Source organism: Vigna unguiculata, chromosome 5 (genome assembly GCF_004118075.2).
Source record: "Vigna unguiculata cultivar IT97K-499-35 chromosome 5, ASM411807v1, whole genome shotgun sequence".
Classification (NCBI taxonomy): Eukaryota; Viridiplantae; Streptophyta; class Magnoliopsida; order Fabales; family Fabaceae; genus Vigna; species Vigna unguiculata.
The window spans coordinates 9,265,363-9,276,299 of record NC_040283.1 but is presented as its reverse complement, the minus strand read 5'-3'; positions in this window follow the sequence as shown (position 1 = coordinate 9,276,299).

Sequence of the window (10,937 nt, the reverse complement as noted above, 5' to 3'; positions counted from 1 at the left end):
CAATTTAAAAGATTGAAGTAAACAAACATTTAAAATATATTTTAATTTGAATATTTGTTTTTCATTTATATTTTTAAAAAAATATTTTTAAATATTATCAACTAGGTTTCATTAATGTTTGTAAATTTAATAAATGTGTTGGTTCTCATGAAATTTTATTTGGTATTATAATCTAAAATGTAAACAATTATAATTTATTTTAAACTTTTATTATGATTATTATTTGTTCTTTGTATCATTTTGATCAAATGATGTATTATAACTTTTATTAGTGTATAAAAAAGAGATTTATTAGAATTTAAAAGATTGAAGTAAACAAACATTTAAAATATCAATTATGTTCTTTGTATCATTTTGATCAAATGATGTATTATAACTTTTATTAGTGTATAAAAAAAATATTTATTAGAATTTAAAAGATTGAAGTAAACAAACATTTAAAATATATTTTAATTTGAATATTTGTTTTTCTTTTATATTTTTAAAAAAATATTTTTAAATTTTATCAATTATGTTTCATTAATGTTTGCAAATTCAATAATTGTTTTAGTTCTCATGAAATTTTATTTGGTATTATAATAAAAAATGTAAACAATTATAATTTATTTTAAAGTATTTGATATCGAAGAAACAATTATCATTCTAATATTGAATATTTGATAATATTATGTTTCATTTATCATAATTTTTTTATTATTTTATAAAGATTAATTAAAATTAATATTGAAATAGTAAGAAAATGGGTATGGGTATGAGTACGAAATTATACCCATTACCCGGTGGGGATGAGGATGGGTCAAAAGTTTAATACCCGTTGGGTTTGGGTATGGAGATGAGGATGAATTTTTTTTACGGGGATGAGTATGGGATAGCGAAACCCGTGCCCGCCCCGCCCCGTTGCCATCCCTACTTGTGAAACCAATACAATTAGAAATGGTAAAAATAAGAAGAAAAAAAAACATAAAATATCATAAAGTAAACAAACAAAATTTTATACATAAACCAAAATTTTCCCATTGTTTTTCAAATTGAAATATGTTATGAATGTGCCTCAACTCTTGAACTTCTATGAACTTTCTCTTCGTGAATAATCCAATCAAGTACCCTTTCTGTTAGAGGTGATCATAGATTGGAATTTTAATGATCTAATCCACATCTATTTTGGATCCAAATAATTGGATTAGATTTTCGATCCAAATCCATTTAAAAAAAAAAGATTGCATTTTTTAAAAATCCAGATCCAAATATTTAGATCAAGTTTAAATCCAGATCTAAATATTTGGATAGTTCAAAATCCAAAATCCATTTTTCATAAAATAAATTCAAATTAAATTTTTTAAAACTTGTGTCCATAAGGCTGACACCATAGAATTTGACAGATTTTTTGTCGGGGCCAACGAGGCCAAATTTCAGCATGGGGTGAACTTGGATGACTTTTGAACGAATTTCGGTCGGGGACGACGTGACCAAATTTGGGCCAAGGAGTTGAGATCAACTTGACTAGATTCGACTAAATTTCGGTCAGGGCCGATTTTGCCTAATATGACCAAATTTTGGCCAGAGCCGACTTGGCCAAATATGGCCACATTTGGGCCAGGGCCTGATTAATCAAATTTCGGTCAGGGTTGACTCCACTAAATTCGTCGGTCGGGACCGACTTAAATGAATATGGCAAATTTTCGATCACAACCAATTAAGTTGAATATAGTTAAATTTCGATCGGGACTTACTCGACCGAATACGGCTAAATTTGGGCTAGTGCCGACTCAACCAAATTTTGATCATGACCAACTCGACTGAATTTGGCCAAATTTAGGTCAGGACCAACTCGCCTAAATATGACCAAATTTCGGTCGCGATCGACTGTGCCAAATACGACCAAATTCAGGTTAGGACCAACTTAGTCAAATTTTGGATGAGGCCAACATGACCGAATTTTAACCGGAGCCGACTTGACTAAATTCGGCCAAATTTCGGTCGTGGACGACTCAGTTGAATACGGCCAAATTTCGATCGTGACAGACTAATACGGCCAAATTTCATCCTAGGTCGTCTCAGCTGAATACGACCAAATTTGGGCTAGGGCCGAGTCGGTTAAATCTCAAGCGGGGCCAACTCGATTGAATTCGACCGAATTTTGACTAGAGCCAACTAGGTTAAATACAACCAAATTTTGGTCGCGGTTGTATCGGCCGAATACGGTCAAATTTTGTCTAGGTCGACTCAGTCCAATGCAGTCAAATTTGGATCGGGGTGAACTCAACCGAATACTTCCAAATTTTGTCCAGGACCAGCTAGGCCAAATTTCGATCAGCACCGACTTGAAAGAATTTGGCATAATTCAGCCAAATTTTGTATAGGGTCACACCAACTCAATCAAATACGACTAAATTTGGCTAGTCCGTCTCAACCTTTAGCCTACCCTAACCAAAAATATAAACTGAAAATATGGATTGGATATTTTGGATTATCCATTTTGAAAATATAGATTTAGAGTATGGATATACAATCCATAAAATATATAAAATGTAGATCAAATTGATATCCAGATACAATAAAATAGATTGGATTTTTAATAAAATGAATATTAAATGGATTGGATCATAGCAAAATTGGATTGGATCATGAAAATTAGATTTTTTGTTCATCCTTAGTTTAACTTTTCATATCATCATCTGCTTCCTTCCGCTCATTTAAGAGTTCAATAAATATAAATTATTGTTGTTATCCTCATAATTTTTATTTTTAGGTATTAAATAAAAATTAATTATTATTTTTACCACATTTATATGTATTTAATCTCTTTTTATTAATACTTTTTTTACAAGAGTATAATTTAAATTTGTTAGTACAAATTTATGAATACATTAAAAATTCTTTTATTAAACTTCTAAAATTTTTAATTAAATTGTAAGGTTTTAAAGTTTATTAATATAAATTTCAAGGTTTAGTGTTTACGGACGTCGCACGTCGCACGCCCCACATCGCACGTCGCACGCCGCACGTCGCACGTCGCACGCCGCACGTCGCACGTCGCACGCCGCACGTCGCACGTCGCACGCCGCACGTCGCACGTCGCACGCCGCACGCCTCACGTCGCACGCCGCAAAACCGCACGTCGCACGCTGCACGTCGTACGCCGCATGTCGCACGTCTCACGCTGCACGTCACACGCCGCACGTCGCACGCTGCACATCGCACGTCGCATGTCGCACGTCGCACGTCGCACGTCGCACGTCGCACGTCGCACGTCGCACGTCGCACGTCGCACGTCGCACGTCGCACGTCGCACGTCGCACATCGCACTTCGCATGCCGCACGTTGCACGTCGCACGTCGCACGTCGCACGTCACACGTCTCACGTCGCACGTCACACGTCGCATGCCGCACCTCGCACATCGCACGCCGCACGTCGCACGTCTCACGTCTCTCACGTCTCATGTCTTACGTCCCACATCCCACGTCCCACGTGTCACGTCCCACGTTCCACGTCCCACGTCCCACGTCTCATGTCCCACGTCCCACGTCTCTCACATTTCACGTCTCACGTCTCATGTCCCATGTCTCACGTCTCACGTCCCATTATTCACGTCTCACATCGCACGTCTCACGTCTCTCAAGTTTTATGTCCCACGTCTCACGTCCCACGTTCCATGTCCCACGTCTCACATCTCACGTCCCATGTCCCATGTCCCACGTCTCTCAAGTCTCTGACGTTTCACGTTTCACGTCCCATGTGTCACATCTTACGTCTCATGTCTCACGTTCCACATCCATATATACTAATTCTTAAAAACATAATAAATATATGATTCTTTTTGTGTGAATCCAAATTAAAAGTATATGTACTAAAGTTGTCAACATAAAATATAAATTATTGTCATCATAGAAGTACCATTACAAGAAAACTTTTAAATAATGACCAATTTTAGTAACTAAAAATATGTTAGAGACCAATTTTCTAATTAGAAATCAATTAAGAAACCAATTATAATTTTTTGGAACTATTTTAGTTGTCAATTTGATCATTATATAGTGACTAATTATTATTTGTCACTAAAATTGATCACTATTCAAATATATATTTTCTTGTAGTGTAGTACGACTTTATAAATTAGATACTTCATTGATAAATAATATCAATAAAGTATCATAAATTATGGGACACGATACATGTTAGTTACGAATACGTGATCTAAGGTGAAGTATGAGTGCATCATAGGTCACCATTATTAAAAAACAAAATATAATTAGTCACTAAATTGATTACTAATTAATTAGAGACTAATTTAGAAACTAACTCATTTTGCTAGCAAAAACCTACCTAGCTAATTTTAGTGACTGATAAGGTCTATTTTTACTTATCTTTGTGTGTTTAGTGTCATTAATAAATAAACTATTTCCTAGCTCTTTTATAATATTTATATTCTCAAGTTTTAGTGTGTTTTGTATTGTTTTGTGTTTTAATTATTTTATGATTGTTTTTACCTCTAATCTCTAGTTTAAGTGTGTTAAATAAGTTAAAAAATAATATTTATGATGTAGAAAAATAAATAAAAACTTCAAGAGTATATTTTGAATAACAAAAGTTTAATTTTGAGCCAAATACCTATACCAAGCGCTCGCTGGCCACTGCTTGACGGCACTCCTCCACCAAATATACTTTAATTTGATGAAATTAAAGTTTAGTTTCCCAAAATGAATAAAAGAAATCCAGGAAAAAATATATAATGGAGAGTGTGATCGAAGAAAAAGTATCTTAGATGTCCAAGTAAACTTGATAGACGTTAAAGTAGTGAAAAAGAAAGAATAAAAAGTATGGAGTGAAAGGAATGTAAACAACTATTAAAGAAAATGAAGAAAATAAATTTTTTAGGTGCTTAATAAAATAACGGCAGGCTCAATTGCAACTAAATAGTCAATTATTATCACTTTGAAAGAAAAAATAGAAATTATCCAATGCATATCTTTAAAATAATTTGATTAAATAAAATTGAGGTTTTTGATGTCAACACAACAACATTTAAATAAAATCTCACAGAGAGAAAATCGGCAAATAAATATTACGGGAAAAGAAAAATAGTGTAAAGAACCATAAGTGTTTTAATTGCTTTCAGATAAAAGAATATATATATATATATATATATATATTAAACAATAATTATTTGTAAAAACAAATATTTTTATAGGAGAAATAAAATAAACATATGGACAGTTTTATTGGATAAATTTAAATTCAAATTAGTATAATTATTCATGTATGATATTTAAGAGAAATAGTGATGACAAAATCATAAGACGTTGAAGGTAAATAAAAATAGAGAAAGATGAAGATCTTCATTAAGAAGTTGAATAAGTTTTAATTCAGAGTAAGAGATCCAAGAGGTCTTAATGGGGAGTAAGGAAATTTTTTTAGTAAATTTATTAACTTTGCAAGATTATTATGGCATTATAGTTTTCTAATAAGGAAATTAATGATTTCTAATTTTAAGGAAACCATTAATTATATTATATATTTGCTTATGCTGATTTTTTTGTTAAAACAAAATGATTTACTATTTTCAGTTTGTAAAATATATAATATATTTAATTTAACTATTATATATGTTAATTGTTTTTTGCTGAAGTTTTTTGTATAGTAAAATATTTATGCTATTTTATTTTGAATTAAAAGAATCAATAATCTTTAATTTTAGGGAAACAATTAATTATATTTAAATATTTAGGAAAGAAATTTTATGTATTAAAGATTAATTAAAAGTTAAGAAATGAATGCATAATTAATTTTTTGTTATTGAGTTTAATGTTGGATAAAATTGGAGAGGAAAATAATTTATACATATAGGGTGATGATTTACACCAAGTTATCCACATTAGAAAGAAAAATAAAAAATTTGAAAGTAAGGAAGTTTGAGAAGATGAGGAGTTTGTTGATTGGAATTATGTGCATTGCTTTTATCGTAATTGCTTCAGGTAAAAAAATAGATATTAATGTTTTTGTTTAGTTTATTTGGAAGAAAAGCAATATTTATAAAAGAAGTTAATTTAGTTTTTAAAATGGATGATTGTTATTGCAGGGCCAAGAGAATGTGAAGGGCGTATTTACGTGAATCCGATTAAGGTTTGCTTAGGGTCATGTGAGGGCGATTGCAACAATGAATGCACAAAGAGTGGATATAAGGGCGGATCCTGTACTGTTGAGTAAAGATGGCAAATAAACCCGTACCCGTGGGTATCACCCGAACCCGTCCCCGTTTTGACGGGGAATCCCCGCTTTGACTGGGTATGGGTATGGGTATGGGTAATACGCGAAATTTTCAACTGGGGATGGGGATGGGGATATATATACCCGCCCAAATACCCGTCCCCGCTTAAATTACTAAACTATTTATAATTTATTAAATAATCTAAAAAATATATATAAATAAATAATATATTTACACATAAAATATAATATAATATAATATAATATAGTATATATACATATAAATAAAATATACTTTTATATATATATATATATATATATATATATATTTACACATATACATGTAATATAATATAATATAATATAATATAATATACATATAATATATATACATAATAATATAATATAATATATATAATATATGCGTATAAAACAAATTAATCATTTAACTAGTGAGATCTTTTATAAACAAATTTATAACATGACAAATTTATAAAAATTTAAAAGAAATATATATATATATATATATATATATATATATATATATATATATATATATAAAAGCATAAAATATCTACGCATATACATATAATATATATACATAATAATATAATATATATTATTATATTTATATTATTATATAATATAATATAATATATACTTAAAATAAATATATATCTATAAATATATATATATATATATATATATATATATATAAACATAAGATATCCACACGTATAATATATATACATAGTAATAATAATATAATATATAATATAATATAATATATATAAATAATTATATATATATATATATATATAAACATAAGATATCCACACATATAATATATATATATACATAGTAATATAATATATATATATATATATATATATATATATATATATATATATAACATATTTCTCATTCTCTTTGTTTTTTGTTATACACTTTGTTTACTCTCTCAATTGTCTGGTTTGTTTTTCAAGATTTAATTTTGAAGGTAATTTTTCTTCTTCTTATTACATAATTTTTACTCTCTGTACATGGTTATGTTCAAATAGGTGTTCCTCAATTTCATTCTATGAAATAATTTTTAGGTTACACATTTAATTATCTTTATTTATTTATTTATTTTCATGAAAATGTTTGACTCTTATTTTGTAGCTCTTCTTTTTGTTACTTTGGTTATACACTTTTTTACTCTCTTTTAATTGTTTGGCTTGTTCTTTAAGGTTTAAGCAGATCTTCAAGGTACTTTTCCTTTTATCATAATCTTAATTATACATTTTTTTTTTCGTTATGTTATGTTCAAATGGATATTCTCAAATTTGGGTCACACATTTAATTATCTTTACTCCTTTATGATAATTTTATTTATTATTTATTTTTTGTTTCATGATAATGTTTAATTATTTACTATAGAGGCTTTGATGTGTACAAGAAGTTGGATATGGAACTCAAACCATCTAGGTAAGTTACTCAAATTTATTAATATTTGTTGTTAGTATTTTTTGTGAATTCTCATATAATATTCTACATTTGGTGTTTGTAGGTGTTAAAAAATTAAAAGGAAAAGATGTTCTCATGAGTGAAAATGAATCTGATGAAGAAGGTACATTATATTCTAGTAATTAAAATTTTCAATTTCAATTATTATATCATATCTAATTTTTCATTTTTTTTTCTATGTGTAGGTGGATCGAATGCAAATAAAACCACTGATCATTTGTAAAATTAATAAATATTTTGGTTATTATAAAATTTTAGTAATGTGTAATTTTTTAGCTTTTATATAATTATTTGAATTTTATTTAGTTGTTATTTGATACTTTAATTTGAGATTTATACTATTATAATATTTTTCTTAATATTTGACATCATGAAAATCAAAAAGAGTATGTTATTTTAATATTGAATATTTTGATAGTATCATGATTCCGTTGGTGTGATTTTTAAATTTTTTTATAAAAAATATTTAATTGATATATGGAAAAATAAAAAAATGGGTATGGGTATGGGTATAAGAAAATACCCGTTATCCGGTGGGGATGAAGATGAGTCAAAAGTTGTATACCCGTTGGGTTTGGGGATGGAGATGGGGATGAATTTTTATTATGGGGATGGGGATGGGATCATGATACCCGTACCCGCCCCGCCCCGTTGCCATCCCTACTGTTGAGTCTAGATTTATGTATCCCATGTGTTGTTGTGTTTAACCTTAAAACACTACTTTTCAAAAATAAAACTATATATATCTTCTTATTCTTAAATCTTTGTGTTCTTTACCTTCGATATTTGGATTAATTATTATTGTGTCTATTATGATTTGAATTGTTAAATAAATTTAATAAAATTTAATTAAAAAAATTAAATTCACGTATTTTTATAGTTAAAAACTAAATTAGATGAAAAAAATTTATATAAACCTCTCATATTCGAATATCAGAACAATATTTTTAACTAAATAATTGTCATTTCTTTACTTCCTTCTTTAGAGAAAATATAGATAACGATGTATAACACATACTAAATTTATAAATATATTTCATTGGCTCCATTTGATCTCATATGATATGATTGATTATAAAGTTTTATTTTAAAATTGATTAAATTAGTCTATTATCAATTCTCAGTGACACGTGTCTGCTATGGTTTTTCCTTTATCATTTTACATCTTTTGAGCACAATACTAATTTCACATATTACCAAGTTGTCTTTCTTCATTATTTAATAATTTTTACTCTTTCATGTTATAATAATAACAACAATAATAATAATAATAATAATAATAATAATAATATTTATTATAATAATATTTACAATAGATAGTAATGATAATAGTATTAATAATAACAATAATAATTGTAGTATTATTATTTATAATTGTAGTAGTAATAATAATTATATAATAATAATAATAAATAATAATAAATAGTCTACGATCTATATCTATATTTAAAAATATCTTTTTATCTACATATACTTTTCCAATTTACCTTTTAATTAATTTTGTAATTAAAATTGTTATTTTATCAATTTTAGTGATTCTTTAATTTAATTGTTTTTTTCAATTTGACCTTTTTTTAAATTTAATTATTTTTTAATTAAATAACTACCCATAAAAATAAATAAAAACTATTTATAAGAAAGTTATAAAAATTATTTATATTTAATTTCATAATTATAATAATAATAATAACTATTATTTTAATTATCATAATAAAAGTCAAAAAGTCAACCCACGCTCATAGCTCGTATGTTTTCAGTAATAGTATATATTTTCTCCTTTTGTGGTGAATGGTAAGGGAAAAAACGTGCATTGGTTTCACCCGTCCGGGAAGATTTATGTTTTATACATTTTAAAATGATCGTTTCAAAAGATACTTTTAGATCTGAAAACAACTTCTGAAATCATTTTCTAAAATTTTTTGTTAATTTTGAAATTATTGTTCTATAATGTATTATTATAATTGTCATTCTAGAATATTTTATATATATATACAGAAACATTTACTCTGAACCGTTTTTATATTTCCAAAAAAGTGTTTCACAATGTATTTTTAGATCTAAAAATATCTTTTGAACTATTTAATTTAGAATGTGTTTTTTTATACTATTCAGATTTAATGTTTTGGGAGATGTTTTAAAGAAGTGTGGAGATTTTTATTATAATTTTAATAAGGGATAGATTGGAACTTTGACGTGGTACAGCATAAAAAGGGTGAATAAAAAGGGGATGCACGAAGAAAAAAAGGGGTGCAGGAAGAAAAGGCCTATCATACAGGTCATTGTCGCTTTGTCGTTTTATTATTGATTGATATATATAGTTTCTTTTATGACGCAAGTAATGAAGTAGACAACCCAGTTTCAGAATTTTTCTGTTTTACCTTCTTTTTATGTCTTTACGTCTTAGTATTTAAAAGATATTGAAGTAAAATAAATTCAGAGACTCTTTATCTCAGACAACTATAAGTAATGCAAGTACAAAAGTAATCGTAGATTATTACGTACGCATCTAATTAAACGTATGTATGAGAAATACTTTAAAATTGTAATTATTGAAACCACAAGTTGTATAGTATATATAGTTTTTTTTTTTTAAGGTAAAGAAGATTTATTAAATGTAGAGAGCAGAAGAAGAGATGCATGCGTTACCTAACAATTCATACACCACACAAAACATCCAACTGCTCTCACCCAATTCTATAAATATATATATATATATATATATATATATATATATATATATATATATATATATGTAGTGGTTACATGACATATCATGAGTAATTAATTGGACTGTTCGTCATATAAAATTCGAAAGGAGAAATTTATTCTAAACTATCTCAACTTTTTTGTGCCATCAAATATGAAAATGAAAGATATAAAAGTCTATCAACACGTTTATGATTAAAATATACTATATAAATAAAATATAAATTATGTTAAATTTATAATTTATAATTTAATACTGTGTTTTTTCTATACCACACACTTTTGGGATCGACGTGAGACACTCGTCGTTAGAGTCAATCACCCTACATATAAAATATGGTTCGATTGGGAGTCTAAACTTTGGTTATGTTGTCTCGAAAAATATAAATTAAAAGGAGTATTTAAATGATTTTTGACTTCGACTTTTAAACCATGTAAAATTATTGAATATCATGACAGAAACTTTTGTATTATCAAATTTTGAAATGTGGAGTTATCGAAGCGAGAGGTGCTTTGT